Source organism: Podarcis vaucheri (genome assembly GCF_965113315.1).
Source record: "Podarcis vaucheri genome assembly, chromosome: 14".
NCBI lineage: Eukaryota > Metazoa > Chordata > Lepidosauria > Squamata > Lacertidae > Podarcis > Podarcis vaucheri.
This window is the reverse complement of record NC_138752.1, coordinates 9,936,913-9,954,003: the sequence shown is the minus strand read 5'-3', so window position 1 is coordinate 9,954,003 and position 17,091 is coordinate 9,936,913. Positions and strand designations below refer to the sequence as shown.

Sequence of the window (17,091 nt, the reverse complement as noted above, 5' to 3'; positions counted from 1 at the left end):
TCCATTTTTAAGTGTGGAATAGAGTAGTTGCTTTGGAAGACGATAATCAGGCACCCACACAACATGACCAGTCCAATGAAATTGATGTTGAAGAATTGTTGCTTCATCACTGGCAATCTATGCTTCTTCCAGTACACTGGCATTGGTTCACATTAGAACTGACACAGTTCTAATGACACAGTATGACGCTGAAGGTCAGCTGCTGGGAAGCAGCAATAGGGAGGTCTGCGTTTCTTCTATACCTCTCTTGTGACCTTCCCAGAGGTGTCCCATTCACTGCTGATCAGAGTGAGGAACCTGTGAACTTCCATCCCATCATGCCTGACCATTGGCCATCCTAGCTGGGGTTGATGGGTGCTGGCATCCAACTACATCTGGAGGGCCACAGATTCCTCACCCCTGGACTAAATTCTCACCCAGAAGGGCTCTTATGACATTTGGTGGGAGCATGTTGGTGTCAGCATCCTTCGGGGGTTGAGATGCCAGTTGGCTAGCCCCCAGCTGGATCATGCCCTTCCAGCCGTGATGATCCCCGATCTCTGGTGCGACGTAAATCAGTGACTCAGACTTCAAAAGCCTGAGCACGCTATATTAACAGAGCATACTGCGCAAACAGAACAGGTCTGAGGCTTGTGGAAACATACCAACAGCTAAAGATTTATTAAGCATAAATCAGGACAAAGAAAACATGTTGTCTCCCTTTCTTCTCCTCAGGGAGACAGAGAAAAGCAAAAGCTATACACACAACGGAAGTTCCCAGCAGACTGTGCTGGAATGTAAACAGACATGTGACACGTAACAATCCCATGCCCGCTCCTTAAGGTGGAATAGAAATTCTCAATAGTTGGTACAGGAATTGTGTATCATCTCAATTATGATACTTGCACTTCCCTGCTTTTGAAAATTCATCTTCAGCTCAGTCTGAGGATCTTAGCCAGTCCCTCACCAAGGGACAAGTTGCAGAATGAATTCCACCAGGGGTGAGTGTAAGTGCAAGCAGAGACGAGGCAGAAAAGGTATTCAACTGTGCTTGTTATGTGTAATGGCTTTCCCCTATACAGCAACCTTTATAAAATGCAATTAAACTGGGTAATGAAATGAAACAAGGGTGGCAGGACCCTTGCTGCTAGCCCAGTGTTGCTCTACTTGACTAGCAATATCCATGACTGCTAATGATTACGGATGAGGTTAGCAAAACCTAGTCATAGACGTGGTCTCTGTGGCTGAATTTGCCACAGCTGAGATAAGTCTCACAGTGCTTTTTCAAAGGAAGAGCAATTCTATACAGTGGTACCTCGGGTTACATACGCTTCAGGTTACAGATTCCGCTAACCCAGAAATAGTACCCCAGGTTAAGAACTTTGCTTCAGGATGAGAACAGAAATCGTGCTCTGGCGGCGCGGCGGCAGCTGGAGGCCCCATTAGCTAAAGTGGTGCTTCAGGTTAAGAACAGTTTCAGGTTAAGAATAGACTTCTAGAACGAATTAAGTACTTAACCCGAGGTAACACTGTAGTTCCTAATTTAATTATTTTTTGAAATGGACATTTTCTTTTCTCAGTTTTAAAATGCATGCATCGACAACTGGATAAAATGGATAGCTTGAAAGCATTACAAACCAAGAGTCCTGTGTCCCCTTAAGAAGTGGTTGATTTTATTATAGCATAAGCCAGCCTTAGAGACGTGGGTGGTGCTGTGGGTTAAACCACAGAGCCTAGGACTTGCCGATCAGAAGGTCAGCGGTTTGAATCCCCGCAATGGGGTGAGCTGATGTTGCTCGGTCCCTGCTCCTGCCCACCTAGCAGTTTGAAAGCACGTCAAAGTGCAAGTAGATAAATAGGTACCACTCTGGCGGGAAGGTAAACGGCGTTTCCGTGCACTGCTCTGGTTCGCCAGAAGCGGCTTAGTCATGCTGGCCACATGACCCGGAAGCTGTACGCCGGCTCCCTTGGCCAATAACGCGAGATGAGCGCCACAACCCCAGAGTCGGCCACAACTGGACCCAATGGTCAGGGGTCCCTTTACCTTTTAAGCCAGCCTTTGCCCACTGGGTGCCCACCAAATGTTATGGACTGCAGCTCTCATCAGCTCTAGCTGGTATAGTTCAAAACGTTAGGAGGGCACCAGGTTTGCATAAGGGTCCATGACCTGGAGGCCACTTCAGTGGACTGTAAACTGTAAAAGCTTATGCCATGATAACTTTTGTTAGGTTTTAAGGTGTCTTCAGTCTTTTGGTTGATTTTGCTGCAGTGCACTACTGGAAAAAACAAACAAACTTTCATTCATTCCAGAAGCTCAAGGTGGTATTCATGAATTGCACAGGGTTGGACTAGAGGAATATTAGGGTGCATTCCAGCTCTACACTTCTATGATTTTATGGCTCTTCCACTCCCCATTTTATCCTCACAGCAACCCTGTGCAGTAGGTTAGGTTGAGAGACAGTAACTGGCCCAAGGTCACCCAATGCCTGAGTGGGGATTTGAACCCTCATCTACCAGGTCCTAGTCTGAAACGTTAACCACTACACCATACAGGCTCCAAATGTCACATACATGTGGAAATTTTAATACTGGGTACATGGGTAAATCTTTGATCTTGCATAAGTCAAATATCTATATTTTCCACTGATTCCCTCTATCCTTAGCATTCCTCTTAAGATTGTCATTAATGTTAATCTGCAGCTGACTATATTTGTAATAAGCTATAAATGCAACTTTATTGCTCAAATGCAGCCCTGTTTAGTGAAGAACTGTTTATCTGTTATAAATTGGTTCGGACTGCAAATAAAGGGTCATCAGAGATTAGAAGTTTAGTCAGAAAGTAGTGGTCAGTTCCAGCTAATTAGTACAGTATCAAAATACTTTTTTAAAAAAATATACAGCCAGAAATAGTATGCACACCTCTCTTCAAAAGCATTGGCTATTCTTCTACAATTCTCCATGACATATCATGAGCATGGATTTTCAACTCTGACAAATATGAAAGACCAGAGAAGAGAAAGGCTTCTTTGTGTTGATGAGAAGAAAGTCTGTTTATCTCAAATTAGACCTAATATAAACGAGATTACCCTGCAAAAGCAAGCTCATGCCCCTCACTGAGTTTGTATACATACCTAAGGTGCGTACGTAAGAGGCTCATTTATAATTATATTTTGGGAATGATTCATGTTCTTATGTTGCTGCATTGTTTTATACTTTCTGGGTGTCCATGATCGTATTATAAAATAGCTGTGTTCAATGTTATAAATCAGGCACTGCTAGGAGCTGTTTCTGCTCGTTTTTCAATAAAAAAAAATTGGTGTGGCGCAAGAAAATTTTTATTGTGAGAGTGTGGCCCAGAGGAAAACAGTTTGAGAACCACTGGCCTAGGGAGAGTCCTGAGGGCCAGATGGAGCAGTTTAGAAGATTGCATTTGACCCCTAAGTCTGAGGTTCCCTGCCTCTGCTTTCTGTCATTAGGGCTGGCATTTAGGGTTGGTGTTGTTTGGCATCTGCTACTGTCTCCCAGAGAGGGATGAGGGTGGCGCTGTGGTCTAAACCACAGTGCCTAGGGCTTGCCAATCAGAAAGTCGGTGGTTTGAATCCCCGCGACGGGGTGAGCTCCCGTTGCTCGTTCCCTGCTCCTGCCAACCTAGCAGTTCGAAAACACGTCAAAGTGCAAGTAGATACCGTATTTTTCGTCCTATAGGGTGCACCGGCCCATAGGATGCACCTCGTTTTTTTTTGGGGGGGAAAATGAATAAAAAAAAATTATTTCCCCCCCCGCCCTGGCTGCTGCCCCAAGCCTTGCGCTCACCTGCCCAAAACACGGGGCACCCTCTGGAGGGCTCCCTGTGCTTCGGGCGACAGGCTGCCGCCCCAAGCCTTGCGCGCTTGGCGGGACCTCCTGCCGGGCGCGCAAGGCTTGCAGACACTTGCCCAAAGCACGGGGAGCCCTCCGGAGGGCTCCCCATGCTTCAGGCGACAGGCTGCCGCCCCAAGCCTCGCGCGCTTGCCGGGACCTCCTGCCGGGCGCGCAAGGCTTGCAGACACTTGCGGGGGCTGCAGGCTGCTGCCCGCAAGCCTTGTGAGCCCGTGGGAACTCCCACCGGGCTTGCAAGGCTTGCGGATAGCTTCCTGAAGCCTGGAGAGCGAGAGGGGTCGGTGCGCACCGATGCCTCTCGCTCTCCAGGCTTCAGCGAAAGCCTGCATTCGCCCCATAGGACGCACACACATTTCCCCTTCATTTTTGCAGGGGGAAAAGTGAGTCCTATGGGGCGAAAAATACGGTAAATAGGTACCACTACGGCGGGAAGGTAAATGGCATTTCCGTGTGCTGCTCTGGTTCACCAGAAGCGGCTTAGTCATGCTGGCCACATGACCCGGAAGCTGTACTTGGCCAGTAAAGTGAGATGAGTGCTACAACCCCAGAGTCGTCCGCAACTGGACCTAACGGTCAGGGGTCCCTTTGCCTTTTACTGTCTCCCAAATCTCTTAGGGTTGGTTTCACTCTACCTGATCATAGGGGTCAGCCTCGCCTCTTGCCTAACTGTGGTTTCGAGTATTTTAAAATGGATTAGGCAAACTCGTGAAGTTGTGAAGATGGCTGGTGCAGAGGATGTAGGCTACTGACAATTAGCTGTTGGAGGCAAGAACAGGAGAGGACAATGGCCTTCGTTCATATCCTGCCTATGCTCCTAGCTTTTAATGTCATGGCAACAAGGAAAGGAGTCACTTCATAATGACACCTTGAGAAGTTCATAAGGCCACTGTGATAGGGCCTACATCCATGATGTTGTTAGTCAAGCCAATGCTATTGCAAACTTGGGGGAATGGTGATATATTAATGGATGGGTGGATGATATGGGTAAGGACATGGCTCCATTTCCCTCCCCACACTTGAATGGAACAGGGTTTGTAACAATAGCAATAGTCATGTTTCAACACCCAGTAGCTCTTCCATGGTCTTGTCATCTGCTGAGTTGTGGGCCAGGCCCCGCGGTCTCATTTGCCGAATATCTTAGTAAGAAACATCCATCCATCATGACCTCTGGGAGCAATCTACTGCCCTGGAGTCCTCTATGCCTCAAACTGACTGAGATGTATAGGCCAGACAGATGAGAATGAAATTCGCTGAGCTGCTGCTTGCAGCGGGTCAGTTTCATGGGTGGAGGTTGTGTCCTTCCAGGGCCTCTGAAACCTTCCAGCACCAGTAAACACCTTTGCAAAAGCTGAATGGAAGGAATGGAGAAAAAGACAGGAAGGCTATCTCATGCACTCCTGTCTAAGTACTGGTGTAGAAAAATAGCTAACGAAGCTGAAAACCAAGACCAAATAAACCAAATGAAGACAACCTAAGAGATATATATAAACCTTGTTCTGAATTTTGCCTTTTAGTCTCCTTTTAATTCACTTCTCCCGTTATTCCCCTCCTTCAAATCCCTTTTTTCCTTTCTGTCAAATACAGTGGTACCTCGGGTTACAGAGGCTTCAGGTTACAGATTCCACTAACTCAGAAATAATACCTTGGGTTAAGAACTTTGCTTCAGGATGTGAACAGAAATCGCATGGCGGTGGTGCGGCGGCAGCGGGAGGCCCCATTAGCTAAAGTGGTACCTCAGGTTAAGAACAGTTTCAGGTTAAGAACAGACCTCCAGAACGAATTAAGTTCTTAACCCGAGGTACCACTGTAAAACATTTTTCTTTCTTCCCTTCATTGCCTCTTGTCCAATTTCCTGAATTTACCCTATTTCTATTTTAATAATTGTATCCAAGTATTCTTTTGTAATTGTATCCAGGTAAGTTTAAATTGTATCTAGGTATTTTTCTCATAATTGTGTCTTTGTAAATGTGAATCCCTAAGGTGACCCTTTTGCAATTGTTACATTTGGCGTCTTTGCAAATGGAACTGACCCCTTTGTATCCTTGTGCCTTATCAGCATACGTTCAACTTCTCAATGAATGTAACTACTTTCAGGAAAATAAGAAGTGGAACCCATGTATTCAAATTGCACCACTTTATTGTAACCATGAAAGTATAAATGTTGTTTTTAGCCTCAAACTAATCACTTCCACTCAGCTCCCCTTCCTTCTTCTGTAAAGTGCCAGAGGACCAGATCCATTTCCTTTGACCCTGTAGGGAGAAAAACCCAACTGTTGGATGACACTCTCATCCTTATTGCTAATCTTGAAAAAACAGATTACCGTATCATTTGCCATCTCTTCCTGGATTTCTAGGTATTACCTAACTCATGTGGATAGGATTTACACGCCACCTTGTATCTTGCACCCAAACCTCCCTTTTGCACCCTGCACCCATGTACTCCCCCTTACCTTGTAATTTGACGAATTTGTGACAAATATGTTATAAGAATTTAAGGTCTCAGATATATACAGTATACACCACATGTCTGAAAACAGTACAGGAAATCAGTCCTGAAACCATTTTGACTCTCCCTGTTGTTGTTTAGTCGTGCCCGACTCTTCATGACCCCATGGACCAGAGCACACCAGGCACTCCTGTCTTCCACTGCCTCCCGCAGTTTGGTCAATTAGTTTCTCCCTAATTGACCTCAAATGTTTTGAAATGGGAAAACCTCCCCATTGTCTCTTTGCTGACAAATCCTGTCTTAAGGGCGTATCTGTGTATGAATAGGGCGAGCCTGTGACCTGGATTCAGGAACTGAGTATTTACCATCCCAAAAGAGTAGCCAGACTGCCCAGGTAAAAGCAATCAGTGACCATTATCAGGTACCCTGGCAAACAGGATTTCTGCTGTAGACCACCTCCTTCTGTGATGTATGTATGATGTTTCAGGGGGGTGGTCTTGGGCTACAGGGTGGGCAATTTCAAAAGTCTATATAAGAGCTTGCACACCAATGTTCTGGGTCCTCCTCCTCTCTCCTGCGTGTGGGGGGAGCCCCCTGTAGCAACAGTTAATAAAGATCAGGCTTACTAGCTGCTTCGCTTCTCAATATTCTCTGGTTGGTCTCTGTTATTTTCTCCTACCGATAGGGAACCTACATAAGGTCTCTATACGGGCTCTTGGGTACCCCATAAGGGAAAAAGAACAAGTTTTTCTTATAACAAATAAGACTACCCACAATTGTGACTGTATAAAATTCTGGACTTACCTTTGGGTTCCTTGTACCTTTTGTCACCTTCGTGTAGGGAACCTGATTGCAACCGAATAAAGGATCTTTGCTTTTAAAAAGCTGCTTGCTTCTTTCTCTCCCTGTTTGGACATCACTCATCTTCTCCGACTGTAGTGGACCCCTTTGGGGCCCCAAACCAATATCCTATGTTTTTTTTACCTCAGTACTGCTTCTCCATGATCACTGCAGATGGTGACAGCAGCCACAAAATTAAAAGACGTCTGCTTCTTGGGAGAAAAGCAATGACAAACCTAGACAGCATCTTAAAAAGCAGAGACATCACTTTGCCAACAAAGGTCTGTATAGTAAAAGCTATGGTTTTCCCAGTAGTGATGTATGGAAGTGAGAGCTGGATCATAAAGAAGGCCAATCGCCGAAGAATTGATGCTTTTGAATTATGGTGCTGGAGGAGACTCTTGAGAGTCCCATGGACTGCAAGAAGATCAAACCTATCCATTCTTAAGGAAATCAGCCCTGAGTGCTCACTGGAAGGACAGATCCTGAAGCTGAGACTCCAATACTTTGGCCATCTCATGAGAAGAGAAGACTCCCTGGAAAAGACCCTGATGTTGGGAAAGATGGAGGGCACAAGGAGAAGGGGACGACAGAGGACGAGATGGTTGGACAGTGTTCTTGATGAGTTTGACCAAACTGCGGGAGGCAGTGGAAGACAGGAGTGCCTGGCATGCTCTGGTCCATGGGGTCACAAAGAGTCGGACACGACTAAATGACTAAACAACAACAACTGCTTCTCCCCAGTCATGCTCCCAAATATCCTGTTCCCACCTTATTCTAGTTACTATATTTTTATCCTTCAAGGAGCTCAGTCTGATGTATTATTGGGGTCTCAAAGGGACTCCTTAGAGTTGGAGCCAGTGACCTAAGGGATCCCCACTCAACCCTAAAGCTCACTGGGAGACTTTGGGGCAGCCATACTCTCTGGGCCTAGCCTGCCTCACAAATCTTACCAACCTGAAGATGCTGCTGCTGTTGTTATATATACAAAGGACATCTCAGGGCTTTCTTACCCCTGTGATTATAATCTGTTGCATCTTTCTTCTCGTTTTTTAATTTTAAATTGTTGCAGCCTCCCCTGGGACTTTGCAGGTAGTAGTTGTAGTAGCAATAATTGGATTAATATGAAGACATAAAACAATAGAATTGTAGAGTTGGAAGGGATCTTGTGGAGCTATCTAATCAAATTCTTTTCTCGGTGCAGCAATCTTGCAACTCCAGGATCCCTAGCAGGTGGCATTTTAAATATCTAGACGTGGTTGACAGTACCACACAGTTTTTTCTGGGTAAGATTAGAAGCTATCATTCTCTCTCTACACCCTGACACTTTCAAAGGGAGAGAAAAACTCATGACCTACCTTGCCGTTGTGCCATCAATAACTTAATGGTCAGACTGTTCTTACCATTGAGCCTGAAAATAGAATAATTACATTTTAGCTCTTTTGCAATTTTGGCTGCAATCCCAACCACTGTCTCTTCATCACCTCAGCAACGTCCGACTCTCTATCTTCTCCTTCTTTAATCTGTGCCCCCTCCCTATATCGTATTCCTAATCTTTACCTCATCCACTATTTTCCATTAAACAGTCTAAGCCATTTGTAGCTGGCCCCATCTATGCTCCGTCAAAGTGGACTGGTGGAGTGTTGGATCTCTGAAATCATTTCTTAAAGAGTTAGTTTGGATGGCTATTATTTCCTAAATGTTCTGGAAAAATCAAGGGACGGGCCTTTTGGGGAAGGGATGTGACTCAGTGCTAGAACATCTGCTCTGTATGCAGAATGTATTAGGTTCAATCCCTGGTGGTGTTGTGGTCTAAACCACTGAGCCTCTTGGGCTTGCCGATCAGAAGGTCGGCGGTTCGAATCTGCGCAACGGGTTGAGCTCCTGTTGCTCTGTCCCAGCTCCTGCCAACCTAGCAGTTCAAAAGCACACCAAGTAGATAAATAGGTAGCACTGCGGCAGGAAGATAAACAGCGTTTCCATGCACTCTGGCTTCCGTCACAGTGCTCTGTTGTGCCAGAAGCGTTTTAGTCCTGCTGGCCACATGACCTGGAAAGCTGTCTGTGAACAAACATTGACTCCCTCAGCCTGAAAGTGAGATGAGTGTCACAACCTTATAGTCACCTTTGACTGGACTTAACCATCTAGGGGTCCTTTACCTTTACCTTTACACTTACCTTCAGTTAAGACTAGGAATGTCCCTATGCCCTTTTAAAACGTGGCTCTTTTTTGGGCGGGGGTGCTAGTGGGTTGTTGTTTTCATTTTGATTATTTATATTGTGATTTCAGGTTGGTCTTTTCTGTGAACTGCCCTGAGACCTCTGGGTATAGGGTGGTGCATAAATTCCAATAATAATAATAATAATAATAATAATAATGATGTCCCCTGTTTGATACCTGGAAGACTGCTGCCCGTCAGTTCAGGCAACATTGAGCTAAATGGACCAATGGTCTGACTTGGTGTAAGGCAGCTTCCTCTGTTCCCTAAGGAATGTGAGAAGTGGAAACGAAAGGTAGTCATCATTTAACATTTACTCAGAATAGACCTATTGGGAATTGATTGCCATACATTTGCCCTGGGACGTGGATGGCGCTGTGGTCTAAACCACTGAGCCTCTTGGCCTTGCCGATCAGAAGGTCAGCGGTTCAAATCCGTGCAACAGGGTCAGCTCCTGTTGCTCTGTCCCAACTCTTGCCAACCTAGCAGTTCGAAAGAACGCCAAAAAGTGGAAGTAGATAAATAGGTACCACTGTGATGAGCAGGTAAGCAGTGTTTCCGTGCACTCTGGTTTCCGTCACGGTTTTCCATTGTGCCAGAAGCGGTTTAGTCCTGCTGGCCACATGACCAGGAAAGCTGTCTGTGGACAAACACCAGCTCCCTTGGCCTGTAGCAAGATGAGCGCCACAACCCCATAGTCACCACTGACTGGACTTAACCGTCCAGGGGTCCTTTACCTTTACCATGGCCATTAATTTCAGTGTGTTGACTCTGAATTAAATTTGGTTTAATACAACTCCAAGGCCACACTTGAACCTTACATTTAAAGTATCATTATTGTGATGGCCTGGGAATCCGATTCAGAGGCTGAACCGGAGGAATCCCATACTGCACAGGAGTCCCCGCCTCCAGGGCCGGCTGAACTGGGGCAGGACCTTGATTCTGAAGCGCCTGCACCTGTGCCGGATCCTCAGGAGCAGGCACCAGGTGAATCCACTCTGGCTCCAGAGGCGGTTGAGGACTCAGTGCCTACAGGTGAGTCTCCCCCTGGGCCCAGTAACTCTTCAGCCTCTCCTGAACTGCAGAGGCTCAGGGCAGAGAGGTGGAGGGAACTGGTTTCTCCCAGGAGGAGTGCTCGCCTTAAGGCTAGGAGAGATGGGTCTCCTGGGGGCCGGGACTGCCCCTGGCCTCAGAGAAGATAAAGGCCAGTCAGCCCGGTCCCAGGTTGCGGGAGCAATGTCGTTGTGAGGCATCAGGCATAAGCCTGCATTTTATTAATGTTTGATCACGGCTTGTATATTAAAGAGAGCTTAAAGATTTTCAAAAGTTTCATGCCAGGCAGAAGACCAGCTGCTTAGAGAACCCTGGCAATGCTTTCCTCCTAGACAAGGGGCCCCTTGATTTATAGCAGAAAACAATTCTCAAAGTCGTAAAAGCTGAAATTACAGGCTGAGAACGGACACTGACCCTACATGTTACAGAAGATAAAAAAAGGCAGAGATAAACATAATTAATAGTTGGTAAATAGTAAAATAATACCAATGTGTCTCCCAGTAAAATGAGCCAGATCTTCTTTCTAAGGTTAAAAGGCCAAGACCAAATGGAGAAGCATCTAGCTGGCAGAAAGAAAGCATTTTTGGGAAGTCTTTTTAAAGCTGTTTCTTTCTTAAACTGAGAAAGTTAGAGGGCAATAAATGTTGGGAAGAGCTAATGGGAAAAGCAACTGGCTGGAGAAGGGGGGGAGTGTAAACAGGGGAAGAGGCTTTTTTTCCCTATTTTATTTTGAGGCTGTAAACTGTTCCTTCCTTTTTACTTTGAGGAAGTTTATCCTTCTAAAAAGCTATCTATAATGTATGAAATATGCTGGCTTAAATGTAATTATGCAAAGGATTTAAGAAATGCTAGATTCTTATTTCATATAGTTGTAAGAGTTGTATTTTGAAATTAAGTCAGCCACCAGTCTAGCCCCCCTGCCGGACAAGAGACGCCATCCAAGCAGTCCTGATATATTAGTTGTCAGACATTTGTTTAGAAACCTTCAAATGAAGGAGATCTTTCAATGTTGATGTGAAACTTAAGATCCTTGACATATGTTTAAGATAAAAATTTAAGATTAACCATTTGTTTTAGAAGGCAATAGGGCAAGGAGGGCAAGAGGTGAGCTGGTAATTAAGATTCCTTGTTGAGACACATGTAAGATATATTACTACTTATTTGTCATTTATAGATGTAACAATATATAGCTCTTTGTGTTCCATATAAGGACAGGAGGATATGGGTGTATCTTTTAGGATTGGTTATAGCAATCAGCCAATAGGAAATTCAACCAGGCTGATTGGACAGAGGCAGCCAAAGGAGGAGCAAGGGGCCTGGGCTGAGGGAATATAAGTGCTGGCCATAATGGCAGGAGCCCGGGCCAGAGCTTGGTAACCATATACCACTGTGCCTCTCATTTATTTGTCTGACAAATAAATTATTATTTTAATTTCTCTATTGCTGCGTTGAATATTTCATTCCAGCTAAGCGTTAACCACAAGCAGGGTGCTACAGTTGAAGAGCTGTTTCGGCCAGCACCCAGTCCTGTTCCTCCAGAGTTCCTGTCCTTGCCCGGCTCCCCGCTTTGGACCCCGCTTCGCCCATGGAGGACTGTCTGTGACCCTCGACTCAGGTCCTGGACCTCGCCCCACGGTAACCTCCCCCCGGGACCAGCACAATTATACCACTTTTAAAGTTCTGGCTTTCCCATAGATTCCTGGGAATTGTAGCTTGCTAAGGGTGCCGCGAGTTGCTAGCAGACCCCACCATTTCCTCTGCAGAGTTACAGTTCACAAAGCAAGTTAGCAATCAGTCCATCTTCCAGGGAACTGAACTCTGGGAAATGTAGCTCTGGAATGTGGCCCCCAGAAGATTGCCCAGAAGGAAATGTGGACCTGGAGCTGAGAAGGACTCTCCACCATTGTGTTACATGAAGAGACTTTGGTGGGAAGGACTCGGAGAAGCTTTCACACACACACTGTCAGTTTGCATTTCTTAGTGCAGAAAGTATTGATCTGATATGTAGAGATCTTTCCTTTTCTAATTAATTAAAGAGGGTTCTGGAAGCTTCTCTGTGTGACAGAAGCAAGCAGAAGGTTCCTGATGTTTGGGTTATTCATTCAGAGTAGCTGAGTACAGCTAGCTTAAACTGGCTCTGTTTTCTTCAAGTTAATAAGAAACCAGAAGAAGCCTAGGTTTCACTTTCTCTTTCTAACTGTTTTCCTTCTGGTGTGGTGTTCTGTATATAGCGTTAAGGTTTAGTCTTATTATAAGTTATTGTAAGTTTAAGTTAAATTTGCTGCAACTGGATTTTTTATGGACAGTTCCAATCTTGAATGTATTGGATTTGTGACAATTTTGCTCATTTGCCTTCAGTAGCAGTAAAGCTCCACTGGATGAAATATAATTGCCTTTGGTCTATTTTTTGGGCACCATGTTTAAGTTTTTACACTGCTAACTATACACCCTGTGGAACGCCCTCCCATCAGATGTCAAAGAAACAAACAACTATCTGAAGTTTAGAAGACATCTGAAGGCAGACCTGTTTAGGGAAGTTTTTAATGACTGATGTTTAAATGCATTTTTAATATTTTGTTGGAAGCCGCCCAGAGTAGCTGGGGAAACCCAGCCAGATGGGCAGGGTATAAATAAATTATTATTACAGTGGTGTCCCGCAAGACAAATGCCTCGCAAGACGGAAAACTCGCTAGACAAAAGAGTTTTCCGGTTTGGAGGTGCTTCGCAAAACAAATCTCCTATGGGCTTGCTTCGTAAGACGACAATGTCTTGCGAGTTCCTGCTGACTTTTTTTCCCCTTCCCCCCTTTTTCTAAGCTGCTAAGCTGCTTATCAGCTGATCCGATCAGCAGATAAGCTGCTAAAAGCAGCTAAAAGCCTCTAAAAGCCGCTAATAGCGCTAATCCGCTAATCCTTCAATGGGCTTGCTAAACAAGACGAAAAAAACCGCTAGATGAAGAGAATCACAGAACGGATTCTTTTCGTCTTGCGAGGCACCACTGTGTTGTTGTTGTTGTTGTTGTTGTTGTTGTTATTATTATATCATCATCATCATCATCATTATTATTATTATTATTATTATTATTATTATTATTATTATTATATTGGAATCTGCTCTGGATCAATATTGAGTGGAATCAGGGGTGTCTTACCCATAGACGTTAGTGGCGCAGGGCACCAGATTTTGGAGGGTGCCACAGGCTGAGTGTCAGGCAAGGAGAGTCACTCTGGGGCAGCCCACTCCTCTCCTCTCAGCCACCCATTGGAGCATGCTGCATCCGGCTCAGGGAAGCCCCTTTGTGTCCCCTCCCACCAGGGCTGCTGCCTGGGTGCCTGATGGGTGCGATTGGGGGCAGGCGTGGGGCACTCCTCTCTGGCCATGTCGCTGCCTGCGTGCTTCCCTGCGGAGTCTGCGAGCAAAGCAGAGAAGCGCCCTGTGCGATCCCGGTGCCGAGCGAGGATGGCACAGCCGGGAAGCCACTTGATCTGCTTGCTGGCCTTCCAGTGGCACAGACTTCCCCGGACGGGGGCAGGTAAGGGGCACCGGGCGCTTAGAGGGAGGCTTCATGGGAGGCCATCTAGGCTGCGATCCGGGCCATAGCTGTCAACTTTCAGATTTGAAAATAAGGGATCAGCAGCCTCGAAAATAAGGGATCAGCAGCCTCACCTGTCCTGGGGACAGTCTACGGGATATCTAACAATCCGGGATAGCAGTGGGAAGCAGTGGGAAATGGTGCTGGAACAAGGGAATTTCCCACAAAAAAAGGGAAGGTTGACAGCTATGATCCAGGCGCCTCTTACTTATGTGCTGCGCTGAGCGTGCGCTGGACCACATGATGTGAACCAGCTGGACCGAAGTCCCCCCCCTTAATAAAAACTCTGGGAAATGGGGGGTGGGGGTGGGTGCCGGAGAGATATTTGCACCACAGCACTGGATATGCTTAAGACAGCCCTGAGTAGAAAGCCACTTCCGACATAAGGAGGATGTGGTGTTGCGGGCTCACGCCCCCAACAATCATGTGGGGCTGGCTGCAGCCCCGCGTGACCAGGGGAATCCTCGGGCCGCGTCAGCCCCAGAGCCAGCCAATCAGCTGGCTCTGGGGGCGTGGCCTGGGACATTTAAGCCTGGCGCGGCCCCGGGATCTCCCCTTTTCGTCCCAGCTCCGGATTTGGTTTTATTATGTAGATGTGTTGGGGGGGGGAGGAGCGCCATCACCTCCCCCAAATATTAAAGGGTAACCTGGTAAAGGATTCCGGGGGGCGTTGTCTCGTCTGAAACCTATGGAGGCCAGGGCCTAAAGCACGCCCCCGAGCGGTGACCCCTGGGGGAGTTCCTAGTGATGTGCATCCCAGGGCTCCTGCTGCTGGTGTTAACCCTTTCCGGTGTTCATGCTAACAGTCTGAAGCTGGATAGTCTGATAGGACCAATGCCTAAAGCCAATACCGCTCTTACCTGTAACCAATAAAGTTGTGGCCAATTTTTGCCCATTAACCTTAATCATGAGGAGATTTCACCCCTCCCATACCCAAGAATCTCCTGATGATCTCCTGATGGTCTCTGCTGACTCCACAGAGAAGAGGAGGCGTGTCCTGCCTATCTACTTATTCTGCCCAGCAACATATATCTGTGTGTGAGAGAGAGTCAGTCAGTCAGTCAGTGTATCGGAGAAAGTGAGAGTGTTGGAGATCCTAGAGATAAGGTTGCTGCTAAGAGCAGCTGCAGACTCTCAGTGTAGCATTGATTCATGCTTAGAATATTCAGCTCTGTATATAGTTTTGTATCATAGTTGTAGTTACAGAATAAAACGAAGATATTCTACCGAGCTGCTCTCCGAGTGGTTTATACTCTGCAAGACTCTGCAAAACTCTGCTGCGCAACGACTGTATTATTGAGACAGTGAATCCGGTGCCCTCAGCTCTAAGCTGTGAGTCCACAGCACTGTGACCTGTTCCTGTGAGAAGGAGGTCTCTGGCGGTGCTACCCAGCTCGCCTAGCCCAGTCGGGGTTGAGGTACATGAGTCCAGTTGGCGCACTGGCTCTAGGGCGATGCTGACAAATCAATGGTGTCCTGTGTCTTTATTTATTCCAATTGGGGGGAGGCGGGAATCGCCACGCAATTCAAGGACACACACACACATCTCCACAAGTCTCATCCTCAGTCTCATCTCCACCCATCCTTCTGTGACTGACCTGTGGGGGCTCCCTGCGTCCCCATGGCCTGGCCTGGTTGATCTTCAGTACCGATTCCCCGCTTGGGCCCAGCCAGGTCCTGTGGTGCACTTTCCGGCCCAGGAAGGGCAGTGGTAGCAGTTGCCTAAACTGCCATCCCAAAGCCCACCACAGGTACCGCCGCTTCACCATATCCCCACGACACGTGGTCCAAGGCATGCTTCCCTGTCCTCTCGGTGTGCTCTCCTCACTCGCGCCGCCTCCTTTTCTTGCTCTCTTGAGCTCCCTCTTCCTATGGCCACCTGGAGCTGGAACAGAGGGGCTTCTGTGGAAAATATATATCCGGCAGTTGGGAACACACAGAACACTTTAGAACATTCTGGAACCCCCATCCCCTCTTTGGCTGTGTTGAGAGTTCATAAAAAACCCACAGTTCCCCCCCCCCCCCAATTTGGGGGAATTTATTCTAAGTTAAACTACAGTGGTACCTCAGGTTAAGAACTTAATTTGTTCTGGAGGTCTGTTCTTAACCTGAAACTGTTCTTAACCTGAGGTACCCAGTGGCGTAGCGTGGGGGGTGCAGGGGGGGCCGGCCGCACCGGGCACAACATCTGGGGGTTAGGGTTAGGGGGCGCAAATCCATGGGTCAGGGGGCGCAAATTACTTGCCTTGCCCCGGGTGCTGACAACCCACGCTACGCCACTGGAGGTACCACTTTAGCTAATGGGGCCTCCCACCGCCGCTGCACAATTTCTGTTCTCATCCTGAAGCAAAGTTCTTAACCCAAGGTAATATTTCTGGGTTAGTGGAGTCTGTAACCTGAAGCTTATATAACCCGAGGTACCACTGTACTAATAACTTTTTTTAAATCCTAGTCAATATCTGTACTGAACTTAAAGTCATTTTTACAGATTCAATTTTAAAAAAATGTTTATGCCACCACACTTATGCTGACCACTAAGAAAATATCTTCCGTAATAGTTAGCGGATCGTCTGTTTTTAAATTTTTACATGGTTTTTGGGGGGTGTGTGTGTGTGTGTGTGTGTGTGTGTATGTGAATGATCATATTACAGTGGCTAACAAAACCTGAATGCTAAACTGTTATAGCAAAATGTTCCAGCTTCTGCCTTCGTCAATTGCTCTGATCAAAATGTTGCTGTACCCAAGGTGGCCTTTACTATCTGTCTTATCTGGGGCCACATCCATGCCATACATTTAAAACACTACGATAGATAGTCATGGCTTTCCCCAAAGAATTCTGGGAATTATAATTTTTTAAGGGTGTTGAGAGTTGCTGGGAGACTTCCCTCACTGAGCTGCAATTCCCAGTCTGGTTTAATAACCAATCTCTCTTCCAATGGGACTCTAGGAATTGTAGCTCAGCGAGGGGTTTAAGGGTCTCTTAAGAATGCTCATCTTAAATAGCATCTTAAAAAGTAGAGACATCACCTTGCCAACAAAGGTCCGTATAGTAAAAGCTATGGTTTTCCCAGTAGTGATGTATGG

At 46.4% G+C, this 17,091-nt stretch overlaps 2 long non-coding RNA genes across 2 annotated transcripts in view; both read right to left on the bottom strand.

The window, feature by feature from the left end:
• Nucleotides 1–17,091, bottom strand: part of LOC309518541 — a 300,968-nt gene that overhangs the window by 249,399 nt on the left and 34,478 nt on the right. The window lies entirely within an intron of this gene.
• LOC309518532 lies at nucleotides 5,978–15,939 on the bottom strand. Its single transcript, XR_014213438.1, has 3 exons — nucleotides 15,606–15,939; nucleotides 8,503–8,555; nucleotides 5,978–6,108 (listed from the first exon to the last, which is right to left on the bottom strand). It is a non-coding gene; the product is annotated as an uncharacterized lncRNA (long non-coding RNA).